Here is a 13,061-nt window from a genome sequence, read left to right as displayed (position 1 = left end):
TAAGAAGGCAAATGCGCTTATTATTGCTCAAAACAAAGTTGCTGAATTTGCCAGCCTTTTCATTCGCTGATGCGGAGACAATCGCAGTGGTGAATTCATGAACAAATAAACTGGACAAGGGGTGTAAGTTCCTCCATGAAGAATATAGACAGCGGTTGGCACATTGGATTGTGGAGATGATCTATGTGGCTTACTCCTTGCAGGGTTAGCCCCTGCCGGGCGGCGTGCAATGAGACTCCACTAGGAGCCTCTCCACGTCGTGGGCTGCCATGACCGGGGTGCCTCTGGAGGCCATTTGTGAAGCTACTTCCTGGAAGGCGCCAAGCACCTTTGCCAGGTTTTACAGGGTGAACGTCGCCACGCCGCATCCCCTGCAGGGAATACTGGAGCACACGCCTTCTGAGTTCCACTGAGATGTTGCTGTGTTCCTTGGGGTCTCCGTGGGATCCCTCGGGACCCAGTTGGTATGCGTCATCCAGTGCTTGAAGCACCGCCTCTGGCGGTCAGTAGGGATAAAATAGAACGAAAGTTACGAATGTAACTACGGTTCTATGAATCCCGGACGACCGCCAGGGCGCTCGGTCCCTCGGTCTCCGTGTGCTCGCGAGAAGATTGTCGGGACTGGGCTCCCGGTGTCATGTGACTATATAGACTCACGTGAGCCACTGGTAGGTCACATGTGACCATGTTGATATTAATTTCTCGACCTGCGCATGCGCAGGAATGATCATTCAGTGCTTGAAGCACCGCCTCTGGCGGTCATCCGGGATTCATAGAACCGTAGTTACATTCGTAACTTTCGCTCTACTGGGAGAACAACAGGCAAAACTTTGGACCTGAGTAGAACCTGCTGCTGCTTTCTTTCTTCAGCTTCTAGATCTTTGCAATCAAAATATCTTCAAAGCCGGATTCAAATCTAATTTTCTCACATGGAGACTCTAAAACAGATCATCCAGATTGGTTCAGCACCAACATCTGATCTGAGTTTCAGCAGCAACTTACAAAACATCTCAGCATCAGGATCTGGAGAACAACATGCTAAATTCACCTAAACTGCTGAAAGAAGTTCAACCAACCTTCAGAAACTCAACATCACAACTGAACACAAGTCTCTGAAGTCAGTCAAACATCTTCAAGCAGTTCAAGCCAGTTAGCATGTTCTCCTCCACATGCTAACACCAACATGTTGTGAAAGTTCTTCAGCAAACAGATCAAACTCCAAAGCTGAGCTAGAAGAACCTTGGATCTAAATGACCTCAGTTAGTGTTTCAATGCAACAAACTTTCATTTGAATCCAACATTTAAATTAATCTCATTGAGCTCATCCAGAAGTTGGAGAACCAAAGCAGCAGTTTCAGGTCTCCTCACATCTAAACCTTCTCCTCTTCACTCACCATCTGAACTCCACATTCACAGTCACATTAATACAGTTACAGATTTAAAGTCACTGATTGATATCAAAGTGCAGTTACCCAAATGTTGGCTCCATGTGCTTCCTCCATCCAAACCAGCTCAGGTGAAAGGTCAGACTGTCAAACAGGAAGTGAAGGCTTCCACTTCCTTTTATAGGGCGGGGCCAGGCAGCCTCCACTAACAGGGTGGTATTCTCTCTAGTTTATTCAGGATGGTCCAAGCATCAGTTGGAGATAGATCTGGACTGCAGGCGTGTTTCTCAACAATAAACCAGAACAGGAACCCAAAGAGACCAAGAAAATGGAGGAACAGTCTCATCAGAAGTCATATTGTGAACTGATCTGGCTCATTAAAACATAGCAGATACTAACAGTGAGGAACTGAACAACCACCTGGGCAGTTAAAACAGCAGCTCCACTCACGTCATCATTTTTCATCACAAATCAGTTCCAGAAACCCTGAGCTTCACAGCCCACAGATCCTGAGGAGGCAGCCTGTTTATCTGGGACTAAAGTACAAAACTGTTCAGATCAAATGAAGAAAACCTACATTAGTGACACAAACAAGAAATATGACAGAAAAGATTGGAGATAGAAATGTTAAAACTTCTTCTGATGGTGATATTAAGAGCCAGGATCAAACATTTACTGGAAGAGACGTAAAGAACCAGTGAAGAACCAGTAAAGAACCAGTAAAGAACCAACTCCAGCAGCAGTCTTGGTATAGCACTGGAAACACATTGGAGGAAAAACCCTAAATTAAGCTTTAACTGGAAACAGAACCAAACCTTTGGATCCTGGAATAATCTCAGCTTCTGTCTTTAAAGGACTGGAAGAGGACGAAGTTTACAAGGAATCTTTTCCAAGAGTTTCAGAAAGAAACCGACTGAATGTGAAAATGTTTCTGAGTGAAAGAGACAGACATGTAGAGACTGAACTATCTGTTCAACAGTGAGAGTGTTTCTCTGACAGGAGGAGACTCTTTAGACTCAACACAGAAACACTGAGGAACCAGAACCAGAATCCAGGATAAAGAGGTTCAGTGAATGTGGTGTTGAAGGTGTGGAGGTGGATCAGTGAGTCAGAGGAGACTCTGTAGAACGACAGAATGCCAGCAGGACAGTCCACATACACTGCTACTCTGTTAGAGATGGAGGAGGAGGAGGAGGAGGAGGAGGAGGAGGAGGAGGAGGAGGAGGAGGAGGTGGATGTAACTATGTTATTGTGACAGTCATAGTAACCATCATCAGCGTATCTCAGACTCCAGGACTGATCATTAGATCCAAACAAACAGTCATCACTGTCTCCTTTCCTCCTGATTCTTCTGTAACTCACTGATATAAAAACTCTTCCTCTCCACTCGACCTCCCAGTAACAGCGACCAGTCAGACCATCACTACACAACAACTGAGGATAGTAATCAAATCTGTCTGGATGATCAGGATATGACTGAAGCTTCTTCATGCATGTCACCTTCCTGTTGTCTTCAGACAGTTGGAGTTTTCTGTTCACTGTGTTTGTGTCGATTGTGAGCTGACAGGAATCTGATGGAGAGAACAAACACAATCCAGCTGCCGTTATTGATCATTTATTGACACTTTGATGATGACTCCTGAATGAGTGATGGACAGTTTGAAGATGGTTGAATGTGAGCTGCTTTGTTGTCATGAATCAAATGAAAAACACACTTACACTTCCTCAGACCTGGTTTCAACCATCGGACTCCATCAGGCTTCCTGAAAGGAGGAGGAGGGTCAGACCATCAGTCTCTTTCAGCAGCAAACATGGACATTGTAATAGATCAGATCAGATTCCACTCTGACATGCTGCTGGAAGAATTGGATCTGGGTCATTTGGACTCTGTGACCTGCTGCATACGTTGTCTGGTCCATTGTGGGAGGAACCAGACTGATAGAGCAGAATCAACCAAGACAACATGACGCAGCCTGTACTGTCTGTCAGTTGCTAACAATGAACTATGCTGTATAAAGCTGCTCATGACTGAGGAACCTTGGCTCATGTCTGGGTCAGCCAAGCTGCAGTCAGCCGAGCCTCTGGACCCAATCCTCTTCATTTCCTACTTTTTACATTAAAGAGTCCAAATCAACCAAGCTGGCTTTTCCTGTCTCATTACTGAAGGTAACCATCCAGTCTGGTTCTTCATCTCCAGTTTGAAGAACACTCACATCATCAAGGTTTATTTAGTCCAAGATCCACACTGAGACTGAAGCTGATTGATGATATGAGAGACAATCAAGCAGGTTTTTCAGCATCTATCAGCTCTGCTTCCTGGACAAGATGAGCTGCAGCAGCTTCATCTGCTCAAAGATCTTCATCAAAGAGTCCTGACCTGTCTGAGACTTGAACTATTAAAGTCCTCTGCTATGATAGGAGCAGCATCCAGGTGACTGTTCTGATCTTCACTGAGCTCATCATGTAGTGCAGTCAAAGCTAGATCTTTATCTGCCTGAGGTGGAATATAGACAGCTGTGTTAGTTACTGATGGAAACGTTCTGATCCAGAAGGATGGTCAGAGCAGGTCAACTGATGGACAGATGCTCCAGATGTGCTAAATCAGAATGAGAAAGTCCTGATGTTCTCACCATCAAACCATCTGTTATTAGATATGAGACACACTCCACCACCTGGTGATGTTCCTGCCTTTGTTGTTCTGTCCACCCAGTGCAGGGTAAAACAATTGGACCGTATCATGGTGAGGTCCAGAACTACTGGGGTTCTCCATGTCTCAGAGAAACAGACAAGGTTAAAATCTCTGATGTTCTGCTGTAACTTTACTCTGGACACAGATGATCCAGTTTGATGTCCAGAAATTGGGGAACCAGCAACCATCATCCACTGGGAACTGGATGATGGTGTGTTTGTTCACTGGGTCCGGTTCTGACTCCAGCAGGTTCTTCTGTCTTTAATTTGTCACTATCTGTGTCCTCCTGCTTTGTTCTTTGAAGTGAGGTGTATCTCTGGAGGCCATCTTTAGTCTACAGACTTTCCAGGAATTGGTGAGTAGATGGTTCTATAAGGTCCAAAAGAGTCAATGTTCTGTAAGTAGTCAGAACTAAAGTGTTTGGTTAGAAAAGTGAACTTAAAGAGACGTTCCATAAAACCAGAGTCGGGTCAGAGGGACCAGGACAGCGTTTGATCTTGGTCCCACATGATTCTAAATAAGACAATGAAACAGATGATGAACTAACTGCTGTCTGTTCCAGCTGAGAAACTAACGACTCAGAAGAATTTACCAGAAAATCATCAACTTAGCATTTAAACCATTTTAATTTGTGAAACAGAGAATACTGTTCCTCATTAAAACCCAGAAGAACCAGTTTGATGAATCTTCACCTGAATATTTCCAGTGTACAGTCTGAACCAGACGGCAACTTCAGAAACACTTCAGAAAACCACAGTCAGCTAACACAGTTTGTCTCTACAAGTGCAGGTTAAAACTCTACCATGAAAAGTCAAAGCCAGATATCAACAACACCCAGAAGTGATGTCAGCGTCTCTGGACCTGAGCTCATCCGAGGTGGACTGACGGAAAAGTGTCCTGTGGTCTGATGAGTCCATATTTCAAATAAAGTACAAGTACTAAACTGGCCTGCCTGCAGTCCAGACCTGTCTCCCACTGAAAAGTTGTGGAGTTTTATGAAGCGCAAAGAACGACGACAGAAACCTCCAGATTACTGAGCAACTGAAGTTGTACATCAAGCAAGAGTGGGACATAATTCCAGCTACGAAGCTTCAACTATTAGTGTCCTCAGTTCCTTCACCTATTGAGGGTTGTTAAAAAGAAAAGTTATGTAACACAGAGGTAAACATGTCCCTGTCTCAGCTTCTTTGGGACGTGTTGCAAGCAACGGATTCAACATGAATGAAACTTTGCAGTAAAAAAAACAATACAGTTTATCAGTTTTAAGATTAAATATCTTGTCTTTGTAGTGGATTCAATTGGATACAGGCTAAACAGGATTTGCAAATCATTCTATTCTATTTTTATTTGCATTTTATACATCGTCACAACTTTTTAGGAATTGGGTTTGTAAATGCTGAAAGGCTCCATGTTTGAACTCCAAGAGAAACACGACTACTGGACCAAAAGCACAAGAAAACTCAGCTTCAGTTTACTCACAATTATATAAATGAGACAAAGAGGCTTTAGGATTCTGTTGTTTGGACTTGTACTTTGGATTTGGCTGCTGAGAAAACGGTCAGAACAGAAACAAAGATAAAACTAAATGACTGCAGGTTTTTCTCTTTGTTATAACATAATTCAAACAAGACCAGAATGTCCAACTTTCCTAAAAGAAAGTTTTATTTATATTTAGTTATTTTGATAAAGTTCTAGTTGGGATTCATGTGAAAAGTGGGTCTGCTCCTTTTCAGTTTTCAGACAGAGAACCTGGCTAGAGATGATGAGGAGCAGTGAAAGGAGAACAGGAGGAGGTGACACCTTTCACTGACAGCTTCACTTCATTCCTTCATCTAAACATTGATTTTCACATTGACACATCTCTGTTTGTTTCAGCTCTATATGGTCACAGTGTTGCTGCCTCTAAGCGCTGCATCTCCATACATGTCTGTTGATGGAGAACATTAAAGCTACGTTTCAGTGAGAAGACCCCAGCCTACTCCACCCATTGCTACATGCTCCTGCATGAATATGATGCAGACTCATTACTACAGCACTTGAGCAACACTGAAAGAGACAGTTCCTCAATTCTGTGGGAGAATAAAATGCCAACAGTCTGCATTTAATACAGGATAAACAATATTAATATCAATCCAAGAATAAAGCATATCTTTCTATCTCAAGCATTCAAACACTAAAGGAACATGTTCATAGTCAAAGATGGTCCAGTACTGTCTGCACCACTGGTTCAATATGATACAAACCATCAGAAGCACAAATAAACAGTTTGTTCCTGCAGCTTTCAACACACTGAATGTTTTATATTGAACTGGAGTTCAGGGTTGGTTGCGACCTCTGACCTTCAGAGTCCAACTTCAGGAACCATTTTATTGGATTTTTATAACTTAAATGTAAATTCTAAATAATAAACAAGAATGAGCACATATATGATGTACCTTAGAAAGCCCTATAATTGCTTGAGTATGTTCTAACCCTGACCCAATAACACCTCATTCCAGAACCTCTGATCTGCTCTCTTTTCTTCCATCCTGGATATGACTCATTGTTTTAGATGATGTGATTGATGAACTGGACTGAACCCAGTTCTCTGTGAGACCATCTGGACTGGACTGGCAGACTAGCTGTGGTTTAACCCAGGCTGAGACACTTTCTGTTCCTGAATCACTTCCTCCTGAACACCATCAGACCTGCTGATGCAGCATCTGATCGGTTCAGACTTTGTGAAGGTGTGACAACCTCACAGTCAGATACTGTTCTGCTCTTTCAGTCATTTTAATGGTTTCCAGCTGGAACTGGGTTTTATTGAGCCTGGGTCAGACTGATGCTGACAGAACAATGTTCGCTCAGTAGTTGGGTCGACCTCAGTTTGCTTTTAAAGCTAACAAAGTGTGAGGGAACGACTCCAGAGAGACAGAGCAGAAATGTCTAATCCTGATTTATTGGAGCCATATTTTTACAGGATTTATATTATTATCTCTGACTGGAAGCCAAAGAAAAAGATTTTTCCTGAACATGAAACTGAGACCATCTTCAGTGAAGAAGTGGGAAATATTCTGGTTTATTGTGTGATTCGGGTCTGGTATCAAAAGATGCTGAAGAGGGAGACCAACTCAAACTCTGGGAACCACCATCAGCGACTTCGTCAGCATGATCCTGCTGTGAGCTACATGGGTCCAAATACAGAATAACAGAGGAACCGTGAAGAGAAGGTTCCACTAATTCAGCTGAAGAAACCTTTAACTGGAAACATTGGTGCTTTCTGAAGCTGGATTCAGACTCTGAAGAACAGAGTCTTTATAAAGCTGACAGTGTCTCTGGTGTTTGTTAAAGTTCTGCTGTTTTTTGTTGGACCATCAGTGTTTTATAATATAGATCATAGAGAACATGACCCAAACTCCCAGATCCTCTTTCATGGTTTCATGTTAAACTTTAAGATTGAAGAACAGGAACTGAAAGAAGAACAAACATCTCAGACTCAGATGTGATGGAAGTACAGTGTTGTGAAAAAGTATTTGCCCCCTTCCTGATTATGCCACCTAAACCTAATAACTGGTTGGGTCCTTAGCAGCTACAACTACAAACAAGCGTTTGCAATAATTTGCAATGAGTCTTTTTTCCGCGCTGCGGAGGATTTGTGGCCCATTTATCTTTGCAAAATTGTTGTAATTCAGCCACATTGGAGGGTATCCAAGTATGAATGACCTTTTGAGGGTCATGTCACAGCTTTTCAATAGGATTCAGGAAAGAACTTTGACTACGCCATTGCAAAGTCTTCATTTTGTTTTCCTTCAGTCATTCAGATGTGGACTTGCTGGTGTGTTTTGGATCATGGTCCTGCTGCAGAACCCAAGTTAATTTCAGCTTAATGTCACCAACAGATTGCAGGACGTTGTCCTTCAGGATGTTTTGGTAGACATCAGAATTCATGGTTCCATGTATCACAGCCAGTCTTCCAGGCTTCCTGAAGCAGCAAAACAGCCCCAGATAATCACACTACCACCACCATACTTTACTGTTGGTATGATGTTCTTTTTCTGAAATGAGGTGTTACTTTTATGCCACATCTAGTCAGACACACACCTTCCACAAAGTTAAGTTAAGCCCATAAAGTTTTCCCAGATATCTTGAGGATCATCAAGATGTTTTAAGGATTGAAACAAGCTTCAATGTTCTTTTTGCTCAGCAGTGGTCTTTGTCTTAGAACTCTCTTCCTTATAGTGGAGGCATGAACTCTGACCTTAACTGAGGCCTGCAGTTCTTTGGACGTTGTTGTGTGATCTTCTGTGACCTCTTGGATGAGTCGTTGCTTCGCTCTTGGGGTAATTCTGGATTGGCTGAAGGTTCACCACTGTTCCATGTTTTCTCCATTTGTTGATAATGACTCTCACTGTGGTTCGCTGGAGTTCCAAAGCTTTAGAAATAACTTTATGATCCGATTCAGACTGATAGATCTCTCTTAATTTCTAAGTTGTTCCTGAATTTATTTGGATCTCAGCATGATATCTAGCTTTTGAGGATCTTTTGGTCTACTTCCATTTCTCAGGCAGGTCATATTTAAGTCATTTCTTAATTGAGAACAGGTGTGGCAGTAATCAGATCTGGGTGTGGCTAAAGAAATTGAATTCAGCTGAGATAAATTACAGTTATGTTTTAACGGTGGGGGGGCTATCACTTTTCACAGAGGGCCTTGTAGGTTTGGACTTCATTTCTTCCTTAATAATATAAACCTTCTTTTTAAACCTGCATTTTGTGTTTACTTGCCTTGTCTTCAACTAATATTTAAATTTTGTTGGATGATCAAAAACACTTAAGTGTGATAATCAGGGATGAGGAAAACACATTTTACACCACTGTAAATGTAGTTCACCTCATTTAGTTTTTATCTTCCTCCTAAAAGATCGGAACCAGTTTGTCTTGTTTGATCTTCACCTTTCTAAGACAGTAACAGACATATCTCTGACAGACTGTCTATGACCAGATATCTGTGATCTTTAAGGTGTAGAACCTCCTGAGAACAAACAGATTTCTGGCAGAAAACTTCTTCCATCTCCATCTAAGAGGTGATGCTGCAGAGGAAGTCATGAACTCTGTCTGCCTCCAGATCTTCTGAAAGTTGTGATCTTTCTGTCAGAAATCAGGATCACTGACATGTTTTAAAACTGCCTCCAACAATGTAGAAATGATGCTCCTGCAGCTCTTGGATCTCTCTGTTCTCCATCCTCAGCTGATGTTCTACCTTCTGCTGCCTTGCCAGGAATTAAGTTGTGTTGGATGAAAAACTTTAAGCCTGATTTTTGATCTCCACTGAATTAATGGCTGGTGTGAAATAAATCTGTGGCAGAGCTTGAAGCAGAACATGGAGTTTCAGTGCAGAGCTGTAGAACTTATAAGATGATCATGGACCTATCAGGCTGACAAGAAGAACAACCAGCTTCTCTATAACTCAGATATTCCTGTTTAACCTGCTGAATGATGTTATTCAGAAATGAAGATCCATGAAGGTCTGGATCTCATCTCACCCAAACTAATTTAGGAACCAAACTTCTGATGCTGTTTACAAGCTGATCCGACGTTTTATTCTCAGCAGAATCTGACAGAGATCAGACACCAACCTTTGAAGCAGTGCAGAGATTATGGATCACTCCAGAACCAGAACCTCGAGTTTGTGTCCTCCAGACAGCAAATAAGTCCTCCAGTTTGTCCAATCAGAGACAGCAGACTGTCCTCTGTCTGATCCAGGACAGAATGACAGAATGTGGACAAAAACAACAGGTGTGTCATATTTAGGCTCCTCCCACTAGGATGGCTCCGCCCTGATCAGCTCTGACATGGTTTCATTATTAATAACCTGAGAAAGATGAACCTTCCCCAGAAACTCTCTGAGCCTTCAGACTGAAGCTTCTCTGGGTTTAATGACCCTGACATTTGAACAGAGAACTGCACTCTGAACCCTGGTGAGATGTCTCCATCTAGTGGACAAACACAGCAACTGCATCCAGACAACAGGTTTCAATAACAGGAGTTTAGCTTGGATAAAGATAATCTAATTTATTTATGAGCTCATTTAAATACAACAAGTGTCGTCAATGGATGAAAGAAGAGAATTACAATAGAAGAATAAATTTAAAAAAAGAATAATAAACTCTCAGAGATGGTTTAAGTTTTACTATTTAATAAATAAATCAAACATGTACAATAAAAAAGAAGAAGGGAGAGTGATTATCCACGAGTTACTAATGAAACATAGAGGACATAAAGAGAGAGAGAGGGAGGTCAAAAGACTGTTGGGTTCAACTCTCCATCTTGTCTGTCTGGAAGTCTCACTCCTCTCCCCGTATGCCCGCCCACATCATCTGGTAAAAACTAAACATGTTGAACTGATCACTTAATCCAAGGGTTTACATATGAAACTAAAATTAATTATATTCTGTTTAAATCAGCTTTGCATCTATGCTATTTATGCATTCTTATTTAACCAAACATATAACTATGTTTCTGATATAAATAAAAAGTAAATCAGTAAATAGTTCCAGTTGTACATTTATAGTCTTTATAACATTTAGTTTATGCTCCTGCACCTTGGTTTATCAATGCTCTGTTTCATAGAGCTCAGGTAAACCTCCTTGGTAACTCACAATGATTCTGTTAGTGAGAAGTTTTCCCTTGTTCTCATACTTAGGTTTCCTGGCTTCATTCTTTATTTTTCATAAAACACTGAACTTTTCTGTTAAATGAAATCATTATGATGAACACCTTGACCCTCACAGACAGATCTGACTTCCTTTGCATCAAGAATAAAGGTGTTTGTCTTCTAGCAGCTGTTGTCAGTGTTGTAGATGCTCTTCTGTTTCATCACTGCTTCAGTCCTTTTTTATCTACCTGCTGTCTTTTAAACTTCTAATATCGTTTAAGTTCATCTCACCTGAGTTCAGGCGTCCAGGATTTATTCATGGACTGGAAGACAATGACCTGCAGAGGTAGCAAACAGACAAGCAGGAAAAATGCAGGATCTTCATCATTCTCTGCTGAAAGAAAAACAAAGAAACATTTGTTTGTTGGGAAGCAGGTCAGAGTTGATGGAAGATGGATGGAGATAAATCAGGACAATCCTGGAAGAAAACCTCTTTAAAGCTGCAGAAGACTGGAGACTGGGATGGAGGTTCACCTTCCAGCAGAACAACAACCCTAAACATAGAGCCAGAACTACCAGGGGATGGTTTACATCAATGCATGTTTATGTGTTAGAATGGCCTAGTCAAAGTCCACACTTTGACAATAAACTTTAGGGAAGCTGAATGTGAATTCATGCCACACTTTATATCATCATCATCATCAACTTTATTTATAAATTGCTTTAACAGCAGCCACAGCTGAAACAAAGTGCTGAGCATCAAATAAAATAACAAAGGTAAGCAAACAACAATTTAAATAACTGAAAAACTCAATACAAACATAGTAAAAACCAAACAATAAAACAAATAAAATGAATACCTATAAAATCTGAGTGAAAAGTCCCAGTTGTGTTGAAGGCCAATGAGTAAAAATACGTTTTTAAGCGAGTTTTAAAAATGGGCCTTAAAGGTTCCAGTTGAATGAAGGTAAAGCATTCCAGAACCTAAGGGCCCCAATAGAGAAGGTTCTATCCCCTCTAAGCTTCTGCTCAGAACCAGGAATGACCAGAACCAGCTGGTCAGCGGACCGAAGTGACCCAGTGGGAATGTCGTGGTGGAGAAGCTCGGTTAAATAAGGCGGAGCAAGGCGGTGTAAAGCTTTAAAAACAAACAGAAGGACTTTAAAATGGACTCTAAAGTACACAGACAGCTAGTCTTTTAGATTATTATTTATACAAAATTAGAAAAAACAATCCGTGCATCATGTTTCTTCCACTTCACAATTAAGATCAACATTGTGTTGGTCTCGCATAAAAGATAAATACAGTACCTTGCGAAAGTATTCGCCCCCCTTGAACTTTTCATCCTCTTGCCAGATTTCAGGCTTCAAACATAAAGATATAAAATTCAAATTTTTTGTGAAGAATCAACAACAAGTGGGACACAATCGTGACGTGGAATGAAATTTATTGGATGTGTCAAACTTTAACAAATAAAATACTGAAAGTGGGGCGTGCAATATTATTCGGCCCCCTTGCGTTAATACTTTGTAGCGCCACCCTTTGCTGCAATTACAGCTGCAAGTCGCTTGGGGTTTGTCTCTATCAGTTTTCACATCAAGAGACTGAAATTCTTGCCCATTCTTCCTTGCCAAACAGCTCGAGCTCAGTGAGGTTGGATGGAGAGCATTCGTGAACAGCAGTCTTAAGCTCTTTCCACAGATTCTCGATTGGATTCAGGTCTGGACTTTGACTTGGCCATTCCAACACCGGGATACGTTTATTTGTGAACCATTCCATTGTAGATTTGGCTTTATGGTTTGGCTTAGGTTATCCTGAGCTATCTCTGTAGTTATGCTGATATAGGCTTAGGCTGCTGGAGGACATAAAGACCACTTTCACCCTTTAAATAAAGTTTGTCTTAACTTTAAAAACCACAAAGAACACAACCTGAGCACGTGTGCTGCAGATAGCCTGCTAGCACAAAGATAGCTGAGTTCAACACAAACAAAACCAAACTTCATAAAATGAAAAACGTTTACATCATTTCAATCTAAATATCTCTCTATCACTCTGCCCAAAACACTTAACCTCATGAACTGTGGTGAGGAATGTTGTCCAAGCGATGATGAAGTTTGAAGAAGGTATCCACAGTGAACAATGGTTAGCCACAGCTGACCTCCTTAGCTTTGGGGGGTTGAAAGTGCTCTGTGAACTAAAGGGTTAGCTCTCTGCTAACCTCCAGCTGTGGATGAAAAACAGTTCATTCTGTCCGCCAACCACACTGCACGTTACCATAACCACGGTGATGGGGTCTCTGCTGTCTTCCTTCCAGACTGGGAGACCACTCCTCTCGGCTTCATAGAGACCGCTTCTC

At 41.5% G+C, this 13,061-nt stretch overlaps 1 protein-coding gene and 1 pseudogene across 1 annotated transcript in view; both read right to left on the bottom strand.

The window, feature by feature from the left end:
- LOC124861512 (protein NLRC3-like) overlaps positions 1 to 9,908 on the bottom strand; it is a 737,509-nt gene extending 727,601 nt beyond the window's left edge. The window contains exon 1 of the mRNA XM_047355317.1: positions 9,687 to 9,908. The gene's annotated coding sequence lies outside the window, so the exon portion shown is untranslated. The remainder of the gene's footprint in view (positions 1 to 9,686) is intronic.
- The window catches only part of LOC124861450, a 700,723-nt pseudogene that overhangs the window by 572,543 nt on the left and 115,119 nt on the right, over positions 1 to 13,061 (bottom strand).

The sequence above is a fragment of the Girardinichthys multiradiatus genome, chromosome 24 (assembly GCF_021462225.1).
Source record: "Girardinichthys multiradiatus isolate DD_20200921_A chromosome 24, DD_fGirMul_XY1, whole genome shotgun sequence".
Lineage (NCBI taxonomy): Eukaryota > Metazoa > Chordata > Actinopteri > Cyprinodontiformes > Goodeidae > Girardinichthys > Girardinichthys multiradiatus.
Note: the sequence above shows the minus strand (reverse complement) of the source record. Positions and strands in the feature narration are given on the sequence as shown.